General features: G+C 41.0%; 1 protein-coding gene across 1 annotated transcript in view; it reads left to right on the top strand.

Annotated features, from left to right (window-relative positions):
- atp8b1 (ATPase phospholipid transporting 8B1) overlaps positions 1 to 14,169 on the top strand; it is a 129,870-nt gene that overhangs the window by 17,614 nt on the left and 98,087 nt on the right. The gene's annotated exons all lie outside the window — the stretch shown is intronic.

The raw sequence follows: 14,169 nt of genomic DNA, 5'->3' as shown, positions 1-14,169 counted from the left end.
GCAAGCCTTGCCACACTACCTCATTAAAATGACCTCCCTTCACTCGGGGATGGTAACTATCAGTAGGGTATTTGATCTGAGGTTATTAGAAAAATATCTTATTTGCTCATACCTTGATATGCATTTCCTAGCAGGGATCAGTGGATGCTTGTGAATAATTGCATAAGGAAACTAGCCTAATTTTTACCCTTTTCTAGCCCAGGTTGTGTTATATTGCTAACAGTAAAGCTAGTTTGCATTCTAAGTGTTTCAGAACCTCGCTGATGCATCAATCTATTAAGGTGCCAGCACTACTTTGGTATTTGTAAAAGTGATTCCTAGATCTTATTCAAAAAGAGACAGCATAAATCAAAAGAGACAGCATAAATCTAAAGAGAACATATTGTTTTTAGTTATAAGTTGTGCATTTACAGAGCTTCCGTGTTTGACCAATTAGTTAAGGAACAGTTAATCTAGACCAATGTAATTGGTAGTGTTGGCCTTTGCTCTCCTGTTACAGTCTATTGGGATCATTCTGCATCTTTAATGAAGGATAATTTAAGACCTTTTGACTAAGATGGAGGTAAAGTAAAGTGTGGGTTGAAATCTGATGACTGCTAAGTGAACGGTTTAAAAATTAAACTTGATAGTTTCTTTGTTAAATTTGTTGAATGGTTAACTGTGTCTGCAGATTTTTAACTGCTTGATAATTGCAGTTCTATAAAACACTCTACTGCACTGTCAAGTGTGAAAAGTGTACACAGTAGGAGGGGATTTGGCATTACATTTATCACACGCAATGCAAACTAAATGTAATGATTGCACAGGTACAGAAAAGTTCATTTTCTCAGCCATCGTGATCCCTAAATCCTTTTGCTTAGATCATCATCACAATTTCAACCTGTCGCATCTGTCTATCATGTCTTCAATCACCCTCCCTAATCGTCTTCAACTGCTACTCAGTGGATGTCCATTCATGTCTTTTGCAAAACACTAAGCATCTTAGTATTGATGATACTTCAGCAGTGAAGGCTTGCTGATTCAGTGTAAAACTGATTTGGGATCAGACATCATGTTGCTCGTAGACTTGATCTGATTGGTGGATCAGTTCTGTGTCTAAGGCCAACAAGGGGACAAAAAAGTCACCGGTATATGAAAAGCAAGGGCTTTAAAGAGAGAATTTGTTCTTTTTCGAAATAATGTCTTTGACATGGCATGAAAGTGTCTTTGCGTTTTGCACAATTAATTACTTTGGAAGTGTACTGAATTTGTACATGGACGAATATGTTAGTTGTTCTGTGTGTGAAACATGTGTCTTGAACTGCAATGGAATCAATAATCAGTAAACGTTTCATGTTGTGTGGAGCACACAAAAATTCACTGTGAGGACAGCAAATGGACCTGGCCAGTCTTTAGTCTTATCTGGCAAGTTTGTAAAATAAAGTTGATAACCTTGCGAATAACCTCCCTGAAATGTCTGATCTTCAAAAATTTGAAGAATGTCTCATCTTCCTCATCAATATGTTACACAAGTTCATCACTCTAAATGTAAAATTACTCAATACAGGATTGAAGTTCTGTGGCAATGGAAATTGCAGATACTCAGTTTGGCTAACAGCAGCTATGAACAGCGAAATACAGTTAATGGTGCAGACCTGTGTGATATTTTTAAGAGATTCTGGCGACAGGTCATCAACCTGCAAAAAGGCTGCGTGATCTGGGTATTTACAACATTACAAGAATCAAACCACCACCACTTAACATTACATGGCCTTCCAATCACTGACTTCCCCCACCACCAACATCTTTAGAGTTAACATTGACAAGAAACTAAACTGAACTCAGCAGACAAATACAGTGGCTACAAGACCAAATCAGAGGCTAGAAATACTGCAGTGAATAACTCGCCTCCTGACTCCCTAAAGCCTGTCCATCACTTACATGGCACAAGTCAAGTGTGATGGAATTCTTCCCACTTGTCTGGATGGGTGCAGCTGTAACAACACTCAAGAACGTGGACACTATCCAGGACAAAGCAACATTGGGGATTGGCAGTACGTCCACTCTCCCCACCCACTGACACTTGAGTAGCAGCAGTGTGTACCATCTACAACAATCACTGCAGAAATTCACCAAGGTTCCTCCTCAACCCATGACCACTGCCATGGGAGCAAATATCTGGGATCACCACCACCTGCAAGTTCCCTCCAGGCTACTCTCCACCCTGACTTAGAAATGTACTATCGTTGAGTTTGAATCCTGGAACTGCCTTCCAAATAGCATGGTAGGTCCATCACTACCAAATTGATGGTAGTAATACCAGAAGACAGCTCACCACCTTAAGGGTAATTAGAGCCAGCCAATAAAGTTATAGCCCAGCCAACCCTGCCCATCTCCCATGAATGACTTTTTGGAACGGTTCTAGTTTATTGTTTATTACTTTGGCTTTAAAGCATTCTGGCTGAACTTGAATTTCTAACCAACGATATAATTCTTTAAAGAATCAATTGAATGTGGAGCTGGTTAGACTGGGAGTGTTCCTCTCAAGAAAAAGAATGAAGGCAATTTTATTCCCCACCCTCTCTCTAATGTACTTATGCCTGTCCCCTGCCTTTTATTTGCATGAAGATAACACTATAGCCTCAGTGGCCTATGCTACAACTATGTTTGATTGTGCAAGCTGCCTCTTGAGGTATTGTGTTGCACCAATTGTGTGGAAATAAGATCTATGGCCCAATAATGGGCACTTTGCACCCAAAGGCAAGTTGAAATGTACTTGTTGCTTCACAAATGGGAAAGAGTGCCTACTCAAATTGCCAGCTTCATTTTTCATGAAATTGACCACAATGTGAATTGCTTAAGATTCCAGGGCCAGTAATGCCTTGTTTTCATTTTTGCAAAAAAAGCCATTTTTTTAGATCTAGTTCTGACCAAGTCCCCCTTTGTAATATCTTCCAGATCTCTGGGATTTCTGAATTCCTCCAAATGTGACCCTTTGTGCACCCATGATTTTAATTGAATCAAAATTGGCAAGAGATTCATAGAATCATAGCTTCCCTACAGTGTGGAAGCAGGCCATTCAGCCCATCAAGTCCACACCAATCCTCTGAAGAGCATCCCACCCAGACCCACCCCAAACCCTGTATCCCTGCATTTCTCATGGTTAATCCACCTAGCCTGCACATCTTTGTATTGTGGGAGGAAATCGGAGCACCCGGAGGAAATCCATGCAGACACTGGGAGAATGTGCATGCTCCAAACAGACAGTCACCCAAAGGTGGAATCGAACCTGGGTTCCTGGTGCTGTGAGGTAGCACTGCTAACCACTGAACCACTGTGTCGCGCTCCAGTCTTTAGGTGTTTAGGCCGCAAGCTCTGGAAATTTTTCCAATGTCTCTCAAATTGTCTTTCCTCAACTTGCCCTTTGAACCACTCTGCATCAGGTAACAATGATACATTTTGTTTGGCACTTGTATTTAGTCCTTTGGAACATTTCACCAAGATAAAGGCACTGTATACAACCTGATAGTGGTGGGAATGAGCGAAAGTCCAATCAAACGGTCTGACCTGTAATTGTCTGAGAAACATCCTGTTCCAACCTTCTTTCGTAGTTACAGAACACAAAGTTCGTCTTCCTGCTTTGCCAGGTAGGGTGTTTAAATTTAAAAGCTAACAGTCAGGAAGTATAGAATTGGTGTGCAGAATTTTTTTTCTTCTTATTAAGACCATAGTGAAATGAGAACACAATTTTTAAAATTCTGGGCATGTACTTCATAGGCCAAGTAATTTTGTTGAATAATGATAATCTCCCTAAAGCAGGCCTGCAAAGATCTGAGGGTGTTAATTTATCACGATCTTGGGTAGATAAAGTAGTATTGTCATCTTTTGGACGTATCTCCAAAGATTTCTATTCCTTGTCACCACAATGATTTCTGATCATATGAAAATAAGTGTCATAATCTCATAATGATTAACCACCCATACCAGTTAACCTTTGGGCATAATAAGATGTGGTTTATGTGTCTTAAAAGTGATGTTGTGTTTACCTGATGTTGTGCAACAAAAGAAGTACCGCCAATTGTCTGCTGTACATTTGCCTGTTAAATGCTGCCACATGTACTTAATTTGTATTTACCAGTTCAGTTGAGAGTTGTGTACATTTCACCTGTGATCAGTGAGGTGCTGTTAATGAGTCGACCAGACTATATCATTGCAATCAGGCCATACTATTGTCCTCCAAGCTTCATTTGGTATTTGCTGGATTGGAAGTATTGTCGGCAATTTCTGGTAGTAGTTAGTTTCACCTGTGAAATGTTCAGAAATATCCAGTTTGACAAGCTGCTTATTTCATATTAGCGTTAAGATTCTAACCACGTGTTCAATCAGTGTTAGCTAGGCTTCTTCGTAGTCTTTGCCTTGAAACCCCAAGTCACCCAAAGATGGATTTTCCAACTTGGAAATCTTCCTGTGCAAGAGAATTAAAGCTGCTGTTCGAATCAACGTGAAATTTAAATAAGGTCTCCCAAAGCAGTACGATAGTTACGTCCGCTATAGTTCAGTGTGTGGCACTTGCTTCTCTTAGTCTGAAGGTCCATGTGTTCAAATTCCACCTGACTAGGCTTGAGCTCAAAGTGTAGGCTGCAAAATTATACCACTGTTGGAAATGCTGACCTTCAAGGAGAGGAGGGGGTGATGTGAAGACCTACAGCCAGAAGCAGACTGACTAGTGGCAGTCCCGAGTGGGACTCGGGACATAAATAAGAATAAGATTTTTCTCAAAAAGAGTTAGGCAGGATGTAAGAGTAAAATAAAAGCACAAGTCCATGTCCACTAAGTTAACATGTGTCTGGGAAAAGCTCAGGTCAGTTATTTGCAAAGTTTGCACTATGTGGGAAATCCTAGATGCTCCTGGCAATCTGGTGACCGTATGCAGGAGATGCCTACAGCTGGAGCATCTCAAGCTCTAGGTTTTTGAGGGACAATGGAGGCACCAAGGTGGAGAGCACATGTCAGAATATGGTCACCCTGCATCTTAATGAAGTACAGGCAGGGAGGGAATGGGTGACTGCCGGACAGAAAAAGGGATCCAGGCTGGTAGTGAGGGTATATCCATCTCACACTGTGTTTTTTGCTCTTGAACACAGAGTATGCCAGTTCGAAAAGCAGAAGTCCAAGTTTTTTTGTTGTTGCATGTTTGATTTTGCGTTGAGTCCTATGCTGGGAGATTTAGAGTTAGTGGAATGGCCAAATGATTTTTCTCTTACTCGGAATTCTAATGAGTGGCTGTTTCACTAATACAAGTGAAACAATTGAAAATTGTGTCACAACCACAAATTATGCAGATCCTAAGAGTGGTTTGTGAACTATGAATATGTATAAGCTCATATAGTGGAGTGAAAAGTGATGAAATCGTGCTTTATACAATGTTAAACGTTAGTTCATGACACAAATATTGCTAAAAATTAGTGAAGTGAAAAGTGATTAAATTATTATCTAAAAGGCACAAAAGGGTTTGGGGTAAATGATGATAAAAACCGCCTAGGGAGATGAAAATGAGACCAGACTCTATGACTGTTGTAGGCCTGTCAAAAGATTCCACCTCTGAATTGAAGTGAAAGGGTTGAAAGCTTGAAGTCTGATTCAATGGCTGCATTAGCTTCTGTCGTCAAATAGATGCAGGTTATTCCCTCAGGTGGCCAAAGCATTGCAGGCTTGGGGAGTGAGTAGAGCCTCTGATGTTACAATTTAATAGTCTTGCAAATTATGGCTCTTGGGAGCTTTGATCAGCACAGCAGTCCCCAGTTTGTTTGCTTTGAATATCTCTGTCTCATTATTGAAAAGCAGTTGCTGGTTTAAGATGTCTCCCATAACGTTCCAATGGCTGTCCTCAAAATAGTTGTTTGCAGCCAGTATTATCATACAAAATGACCTCACTAATTTATATGAATTACTATTCCACAAAGTATAATTGGATATGCTGTGAATTTTTGTGATGTTCCTGTCTCCTCTTCCATCCAGCAGAAGCTTTGCAGCTTCACATTTTCTGAAGGTTCAATGGGTAGTCTTGGAATCATTGAAAAAATTTCAATGACCTCTTTATTATTAACTCCTGACTCTGAAGATAACACAGCCTGATTGTCACCAAGAGCAGACAGACAGAAACCTTTCAAACCAAAAGCAAAGTGATGTGGCTACAATTTGTCCCTGATTGCCACCATGATGGAGGGCATTGTCATGCAGCTTTTCTGTTTTGACAGGGACAAGTTTAGGGTGGGCCACAGTTTGCTCCAGCATGCTGTCTCAACGCAGATAGCCATTTAAATGACCAGCTGTCTCTGTTGAAATCACCAGATTTTGGAGTTCCTGGCATCTGGAATTCAACACAATTAGATTAAATTAAATTAAATTAGACATTAGTGCAGGGATTAGAGCTGTTAATGGCATGACTGTGCTCTGCCAGGATACACCTTTTTGGAGAGTTGAGATACGCCTTGTGGACATGGTTACAGGACACCTTGAGGATGGGTTCAGGGAGTTTTTGCTCAGAGGGACATGGGAGTTCTTGGGACTGTTAACTGTAGAGATAATTTTGCATTACCCCTTGGAAATGTTGAGTGTGCCAAGACCTGTTGATGTCTGAACATGTTTTCTTTTTAAACAACGCCTGCCTTTCTCAGAGAATATTATCCGCAATATATAACTTTATGTAACAATTATATTTCATCGCTTACGTGCGTTGGCCATTTGTGCATACTCTGGTATGGTAGGATAAAGAGAGAAGAATGGGTGGAAATAGGCATGCAATTGGCACAAGTGTATGGACGTCTGTGGAGGATAGCTGATTTGCATTATTTTGTATGAGTTGACATCAATGTGTCAGTGCAGCAGGAATGTGAGAACTAGTTGCAATGTTTTAAATTTCTCACCTTTTTGGAAAGATAAGGTACCCCATTGGATCAGTCCTGGGGTATCTTTGGAGGAAGTAAGATAGCCTTTGGGATTATAAAAATGTATTTTGTGCATTGGAAGTGCGTGAACTCACTGGGAATGACAAAGTTGTCAAGAAACTGTCGACCAGAGAAAATTGTGGAATTAAACAAATATTCACAGGTATTTGAAAATGTCTGTTTGCACAAAGCCAAGGTGCTGCATTACTGATCTCTCAAACAAGAATTTTCACAATGGGGTGCTTGTTCAAAGGCAGCGGCAACTGCTTATTGCATGAAAATGTTTGTCATCTAATGGATGAAGCATGTAATATTTTGTTTTCTTTATCAGGGATTAGATGAAGCAATTTAAATGTTTTGCATGTCTTCTCCCACCGCCCACCAATGAATGTGCACTTTTTTTTCAATGTGACTTTATCACTAGAATGGCTGCCTTATTATCTGCCAGGATACTTCCTGGTTCATGTTCGTGCTGCATAATAGGGGCATTAGCAAGGAGAGAGGAGTTAATCGGTGGAGATATGAGTTGGCACTGAATTGATATAAAGACCTATAAGGGCGAAGGGTCTGATTGAGAGGCATGGAGGATATAAGGGGCTATGAGTGATGGGGAGATTATCATAGCAGCTGATCAGGGGGAGGGGAATATGGGCATAAATTGGCACAGATGGAGCAGGAAAGAGAGCACAATGAATAGTTTTTATTTTTAACCTTAATTTTGACCAGGTTGCTGAAGTCCTGAGGCAAGCTTTTCATCCAGCCTTCCTTGAGGAACTGGCTACTTCCCCTATTCTTCTTGGGTTGCACAGCACTAACCTCAATCCTGCATGAAATTGGTAGAATGGCCAACCACTTTAAAAGTCCACTTCAGACCATTCCTGATGTCATAGAACCCCTACGGTGTGGCAACAGGCCATTCAGCCCATCAAGTCCACACTGAACCTCCAAAGAGCATTCCACCCGGACCCACCTTATCTCTGTAACCCTGCATTTCCCATGGCTAATCCCCCTGGTCTGCACATCCGTGAACACTATGGGCAATTTATCTTGGCCACTCCACCTAACCTTCACATCTTTGGACTGTGGGAGGAAACCGGAGCATCTGGCGGAAACCCACACAGACACGGGGAGAATGTGCAAACTCCACACAGACAGTCGCCTGAGGCTTGAATTGAACCTGGGTCCCTGGTGCTGTGAGACTGCAGTGCTAATCACTGAGCCACCGTGCTGCACATGGCAATAAACATTTGGATCTTTGATCCATTTTGAAGTGCAGATTATCTTTTCTTTATAAAATTATGTAATACTATTGTTACATATTTGTAAACATTGGTCTGAAAAGTCCTTAACCAGAGATAGAAGTAAAAAATTTAATCTTCTGCAAAATTCTGAAGTCTTTTGTTTCTCAATGAGAACTGATTGTGGCTGTAATCTCTAACGGTTGTATCGCCACGTGGTGGTCAGGAGTGATCCAATGGTAAAGATTGATTTCCAGCCCCCCCTCCCCCAAGTCATCATTACCTTGACTTCTGTGAAGTCTGAGGATTTCCTCTTTCCTTGGAATTCTGCAGCTTTTTAAGCACATTGTCTCCTGCTCCATACCTCATTACAACAACTAATAGTTTCTATTTGTAATAAGACCATTCCTGACTTCAAGACGTCCCAAAGCTATTTACAACCTAGATACAGGTAAAACAAATGGCAATGAAATAAATGACTAAATCATTCCTATTGGATCCTGTCGTTGGTTGATGGTTAATCGTTGGCTAGTACAGCAGGAAAATTGCATTGCCATCAGATTGCGAAGTAAGTGAGCAGAGAAAACTTCAGCTTTACATGATATTGGAAAGATGACATCTTTGTTCCAGAACTACATACAAGAAAGGAGCAGAAGCAGGCCGTTCTTAAACCTGCTCTGCCACTTATTAAGATCATAACTGATCTAACTGTAAAGTTACATCTGGAATCCCTTTTATCCTTTCACCACAGTAGATTGCCAACTGAGATTGTGCTAAAATCTCTGGAATGAGAAAACATCTGTGTGAAATAAATTTGGGTATAGACTGTTCTTTCATGGTGTATTAACTTTAATAGTAACGTGACAGCAAATGTATACAATCCAACTGATCACAACATTTTAAAGTAAAAATGGCTGAATCTCTTGTGATCTGACTGTAACATGTGCATGAGCTTTACAAATTGTGATTTCCCTTACAGTTAAAAGCTTAGAACAGAATTCTTTGCATTTTTATCAATTGGAATTTTGTTTTTTGCTGGGCTTCGTTTTGTAGGAAGAGATGGAACTGTGAGATTGTGATACTGTCCTTGAACACTTCTTTTTGCTTTCTTTTATTACACCTTTTTGAAGTGCCCAGTCTGAGTTATTTCTCTGCAGAGCATAGTCCAGTACAGTACTATACAGCTGCTCACTCCTCGCCGGGGGCCTGAGGCATTGTAATTCTTATGTTAAACTCGTAACCATTTGTCTCTTTCCAAGGAGAGAGCAGCTCTACAGTCTCCTGTAGAAGGCAACGTCACCCTTTTACAGCTGCAACAAACCTTCTGTACAACTGTATCCCATTCCTTTGCAGTAAACAAGAACATTCCGTTTGCCTTCTGAATCACTTGCTGCCCTGTGCACTTGGAGATAGCAAGAACTGCAGATGTCGGAGTCAGAGACAACACAGTGTGGAGTTGGAGGAATACAGCAGGTCCCTGCAACTGCAGAAAGTGCTAGACCTGTCCCTACACCACCTCCTCCCCCCAACCCCCCTCCCCTCCATCCAAGGCCCAAATAAACTTTTCGTATTCGGTAGGGGTTCACCTGTACATGCTCCAACCTGGTCTACTGCCACCATTGCTCCCAATGTAGAGGAGGTCACATCGGTGAGATCAAACTCAGGCTTGGGGACCATTTCGTGGAGCATCTGCGCTCTGTCCATGATAATTTGACAACCGGTTGCCAACCCTTTTAACTAACCTCCACTCCCACCCCCGACTCCCTTGATGATATGGTTATCCTGAGCTGCCTCCAGTGCCACACTGACACCACAAGCAAACTGCTGGAGCAACACCTCATATTCCCCCTCTGGATCCTCCAGCCTGATGGCCTCAACATAGAATTCACCAGTTTTAAAATCTCCCCAGCCTCATCCCACATCCATGCTGCCTTCTCATGCCCACTTTCTTGACCTGACACAACCTGTCCATCTTCTTCCCCGTCAATCCACCCTACCCTTTCCGCTGACTAATTCCCAATATCTCCACATGCATCCACCTATTGCCATCCCACCTACCTTTCCTTAGCCCAACCCCCCCTCCCTCATTATTTCCAAACTCCCTTCCCTCTCCCCATTTCTGAAGAAGGGTCAGACCTGAAATGTTAACTTTCCTGCTCCTCTGATGCTACCTGGCCTGCTGTGTTCGTTCAACTCCATATTGCCCTGTGCACTAACTTCTGTGATTCAGGTGTCGGAACCCTCCGAACCTTCTGTACCACTAAGTTCTGGAATGTCACTCCATTTAAATAGAATACTGCTTTTCTATTCCCCCTGCCGATGTGGACAAGTTCACATTGTCACATTATAATTATTCAGCCAAATTTTTGCCCACCCACTGAAACTGTCTTGGCTTTCATTACATACATTGTTTTCTATTGATACCTTATTTCCTACCTATATTGTATAACACACTGTTATCTCTCACACCAGCATAGTCCTTACTGTCTCCTAGCTATATTAGTGTGATTTGGTTACCATACATTAAGCATTCAAGCTTAACACCATTGAGGGCATGCAGCTTGCTTGTTTGGTGTCAATCCACTATTATTCACTTCTCTTACAAGATGTACTGCTAAAAGTCACCAAGGCTCTTGAAATGGCAACTTCCAAACACACAAACCCTACCATCAAGAAGTACAAGGACAGCAGATCCATAGGAACACCACCATCTGCAAATTCCCCTCCAAGCCACCACCATCCTGACTTGGAAATGCATCCCTATTTCCTCACTGTCACCAGGAGAAAATCCTGGAACACTCTTCTTAATAACATAGTGGGTATATTTGCACAAAACCGACTTCAACAGTTCAATTGGCAACTAAGTATGGGCAATACAGTAGCCAATGAAACCCACATCTTATGAGTGAATTGCAAATGGGTAGATTTAAGCTTTTTAACTGGCAATAGAAAATATTCCTGTTTGTGCTTATGTATAAAATTCACTAACCAATCTGAGCCTTATTTATTTAATTTATTTGCAATGTTAATACACTGCTTTCATGCTGATAATGAATCCAAATTTAACAGGAAAATGAACACTAAGGTTTTGGAGTAGATCTGTAGCTCGGGTTGTGGGTGTTGAGGTTAGTTGGCTCGCCAAGCTGGTTTGTTGTTCTGCAGACGTTTCATTACCGTGCTTGGTAACATCTTCAGTGCAGCTTCTGATGAAGCGTCGGTATGTTTTCCCGCCTGGTTTTTAAACTCTGGGGTCCGTTGCAATGGATACGACACACTCCTCCCACTACCCTACATCAGGAACACGTCAGAACTCACCACAAGACTCCTACGACCGCTAGGCTTCAGAGTGGCACACAAGCCCGCATCAACCCTACGACAAGTGCTCACCCGAACTAAAGACCCACTCCCCACCATGGACAGGACCAATGTCATCTACAAGATCCCCTGCAGAGACTGCGAGAAACACTACATCGGACAAACAGGAAGGAAACTAACAACAAGGGTACATGAACACCAACGGCTACAAAAAGACACGACCAATACCCCCTCCTCTCAATCCACATGGACAAGGAGAACCACGACTTCGACTGGGACAACACCAAGATCCTGGGACAGGCTAGGCAGAGACAAGCACGAGAATTCCTGGAAGCATGGCACTCCAAGAAGCATGCTATTAATAAACACATTGAACTCGACCCCGTGTACATTCCATTACGGAGGAAACCCAGAAGTGAGGCAATCCATCGTAACGGACCCCAGAGTTTAAAAACCAGGCGGGAAAACACACCGACGCTTCATCAGAGGCTGCACTGAGGATGTTACCAAGCATGGTAACGAAACGTCTGCGGAACAACCAATCAGCTCGGTGAGCCAACCAACCTCAAGGAAAATGAACACTCGATTGCAAATTAGAATGTATTAACACCAGGACCATATACTGTCCAAAGATGTCTAAAATGGCTGCTTTATTGAGTTAATGTTGACCCTGCTTCGTCCTTGCTGAGATTCAAAGGATATTAATTTGTGAAATGAAGCTGTAAACATGCAGGAGTTGAAGAGAACAAGGCATATCTGTGCATCTTGCCCAAAGGTGGTGTTGGGCTTCTTTGCAGATATTCAGTCTTAGCATTTCAGGTCAGCATCCGTGTATAATCCTTCAAAGGCAGTAGATTATTCAAGATCCCATAACTTTTAAAAATTTAAGATAAAATATTTTGTACTTTGCTTGTCTTTTTATTAAAATTAAGGTTTTTTTGTTAATTTGTGGGATGAGGACTCCTCTGGCTAGGCCTGCAGTTATTGCCCATCCCTAATTGCCCAGAGGGCAGTTAAGAGTCAGTTATATTGCTGTGGGTCTGGAGTTACATGTAGACCAGACGAGGTAAAGATGGCAGTTTCCCTCCCTGAACGACATTAGTGAACCTGATGGGATTTTTTGATAATGGTTTCATGGTGTTCATTAGGTCCTTAATTTCAGATTTTTATTCCATTCCACCATCTGCCATGGTGGGATTTGAACCCAGGTCCCCAGAACATTACCTGGGTCTCCAGCAATAATACCAGTAGGCTTTTGTCTCCTCTTAATGTTTTATCTCTTGATCACAGTTAATTACTTTACAATAGTAGCAGTATGTGTGGATAAACTGTATTTTGTTTTAGGAAGGGCAATCTTTTAGAGGCCTTCCATTTTCAAATGAAAATTTTAATTTTTCTCTATTTTAAATGTCACAAATGCCTGGTCTGTGCCCTGCCCAAATGTATTATTCATTTCTTTAACATATTTGAATGAAATCCAGTTCTATTGCATTCATGTTGGTACCTGGAGCATGATTGAAATCTGAACTTAAATCCACATAGTTGACATACTATCTTAGATAATAGAGTTTTTGATGAATAAAAATGGCTGTGTAGAGTGTCATTTAATAGAGCTGCGAATATAAGGAATTTGATTTAAGGTATTTTAAAATTACTTTGAAGCTTAAGGTAAATAGATAATAACTGTTTTAAATTTCAGCTAATTAAGTGCTTACAAGTTGTCAGACCAGAAGTTAGAAAGTTTTAGTTTTGTATAGTTTTTATTGAGGCATTTGATACTGTAGAAAAGATCAATAGAATCCATAAAGCCTTGTAAAAATATTACCTATATTCAAATTGTTATGAATGCAATAGGGCTCATTTAAGTGTTGAGCATGCTTTTGGCCTACTGACTTGCCCACCAGCAAAAATGTCATGCGGTGTACTTTCTAGAGCTGTTTTCCAGTTGTAGTTCGGCTTCAGTTTCCCCATTTCTCCACAGAAAATGGGAAGGCAATGAAAATGTCTGCTTAGAAGCATGACTGACATGAAGCCAGCTGAGGAGATCATGTTAACCATGTATAATTCAACTGTTAGTTCACTCGCTGTTTATATGACGTGACCTCTGCCGTAACCAGGAACCAGCCTAGTACCTTTTTGAAGGTGTGCAGGGTGGCATTATTTACCGTGCATGTTGGCAATGTACTCCAGATGCCCACCACGCTCTCTGGCTAAAGAACTGCTTAAACCTACTTTCCCACAGTTTAAATTTATAACTCCTGATTTCTCTCCAATTTGTCAATAGGCACACAACTCAGCCCTTTAAAATTAGAGTACAAAATTATGTAATTACTGTATTCGGTTTTCTCCAAGTATTTACTGCTCTCAAATAAAGAAACCCATCTCTTTTAAGCCTTTGCTTCCTTGGTATAGGTATACTGAACAAATCCTCTTTGTGCTGTCAACAATAATAGCTTTCAATAAAAAAGATAATTGAGCAGTGTAGTTATTTGGTGATCATGGAAAAGTTTGCCTCTTAGATGAAAATCTTCAAATCTATCACTTTAGTCAATGTATAATTTTAAAAATAAATTACTTTCGAACATTACATTTCTCTTTGCAATTTACAGATTTTAAACTCCATTATTTGTGCTATCATTTTAGTTTTACGGGTAAGTAAATGCCATAGTTCTGTTTTGGGGTCTCCAAAT

Source organism: Rhincodon typus, chromosome 1 (assembly GCF_021869965.1).
Source record: "Rhincodon typus isolate 14 chromosome 1, sRhiTyp1.1, whole genome shotgun sequence".
Classification (NCBI taxonomy): domain Eukaryota; kingdom Metazoa; phylum Chordata; class Chondrichthyes; order Orectolobiformes; family Rhincodontidae; genus Rhincodon; species Rhincodon typus.
This window is presented reverse-complemented; position numbering and strand designations above follow the sequence as displayed.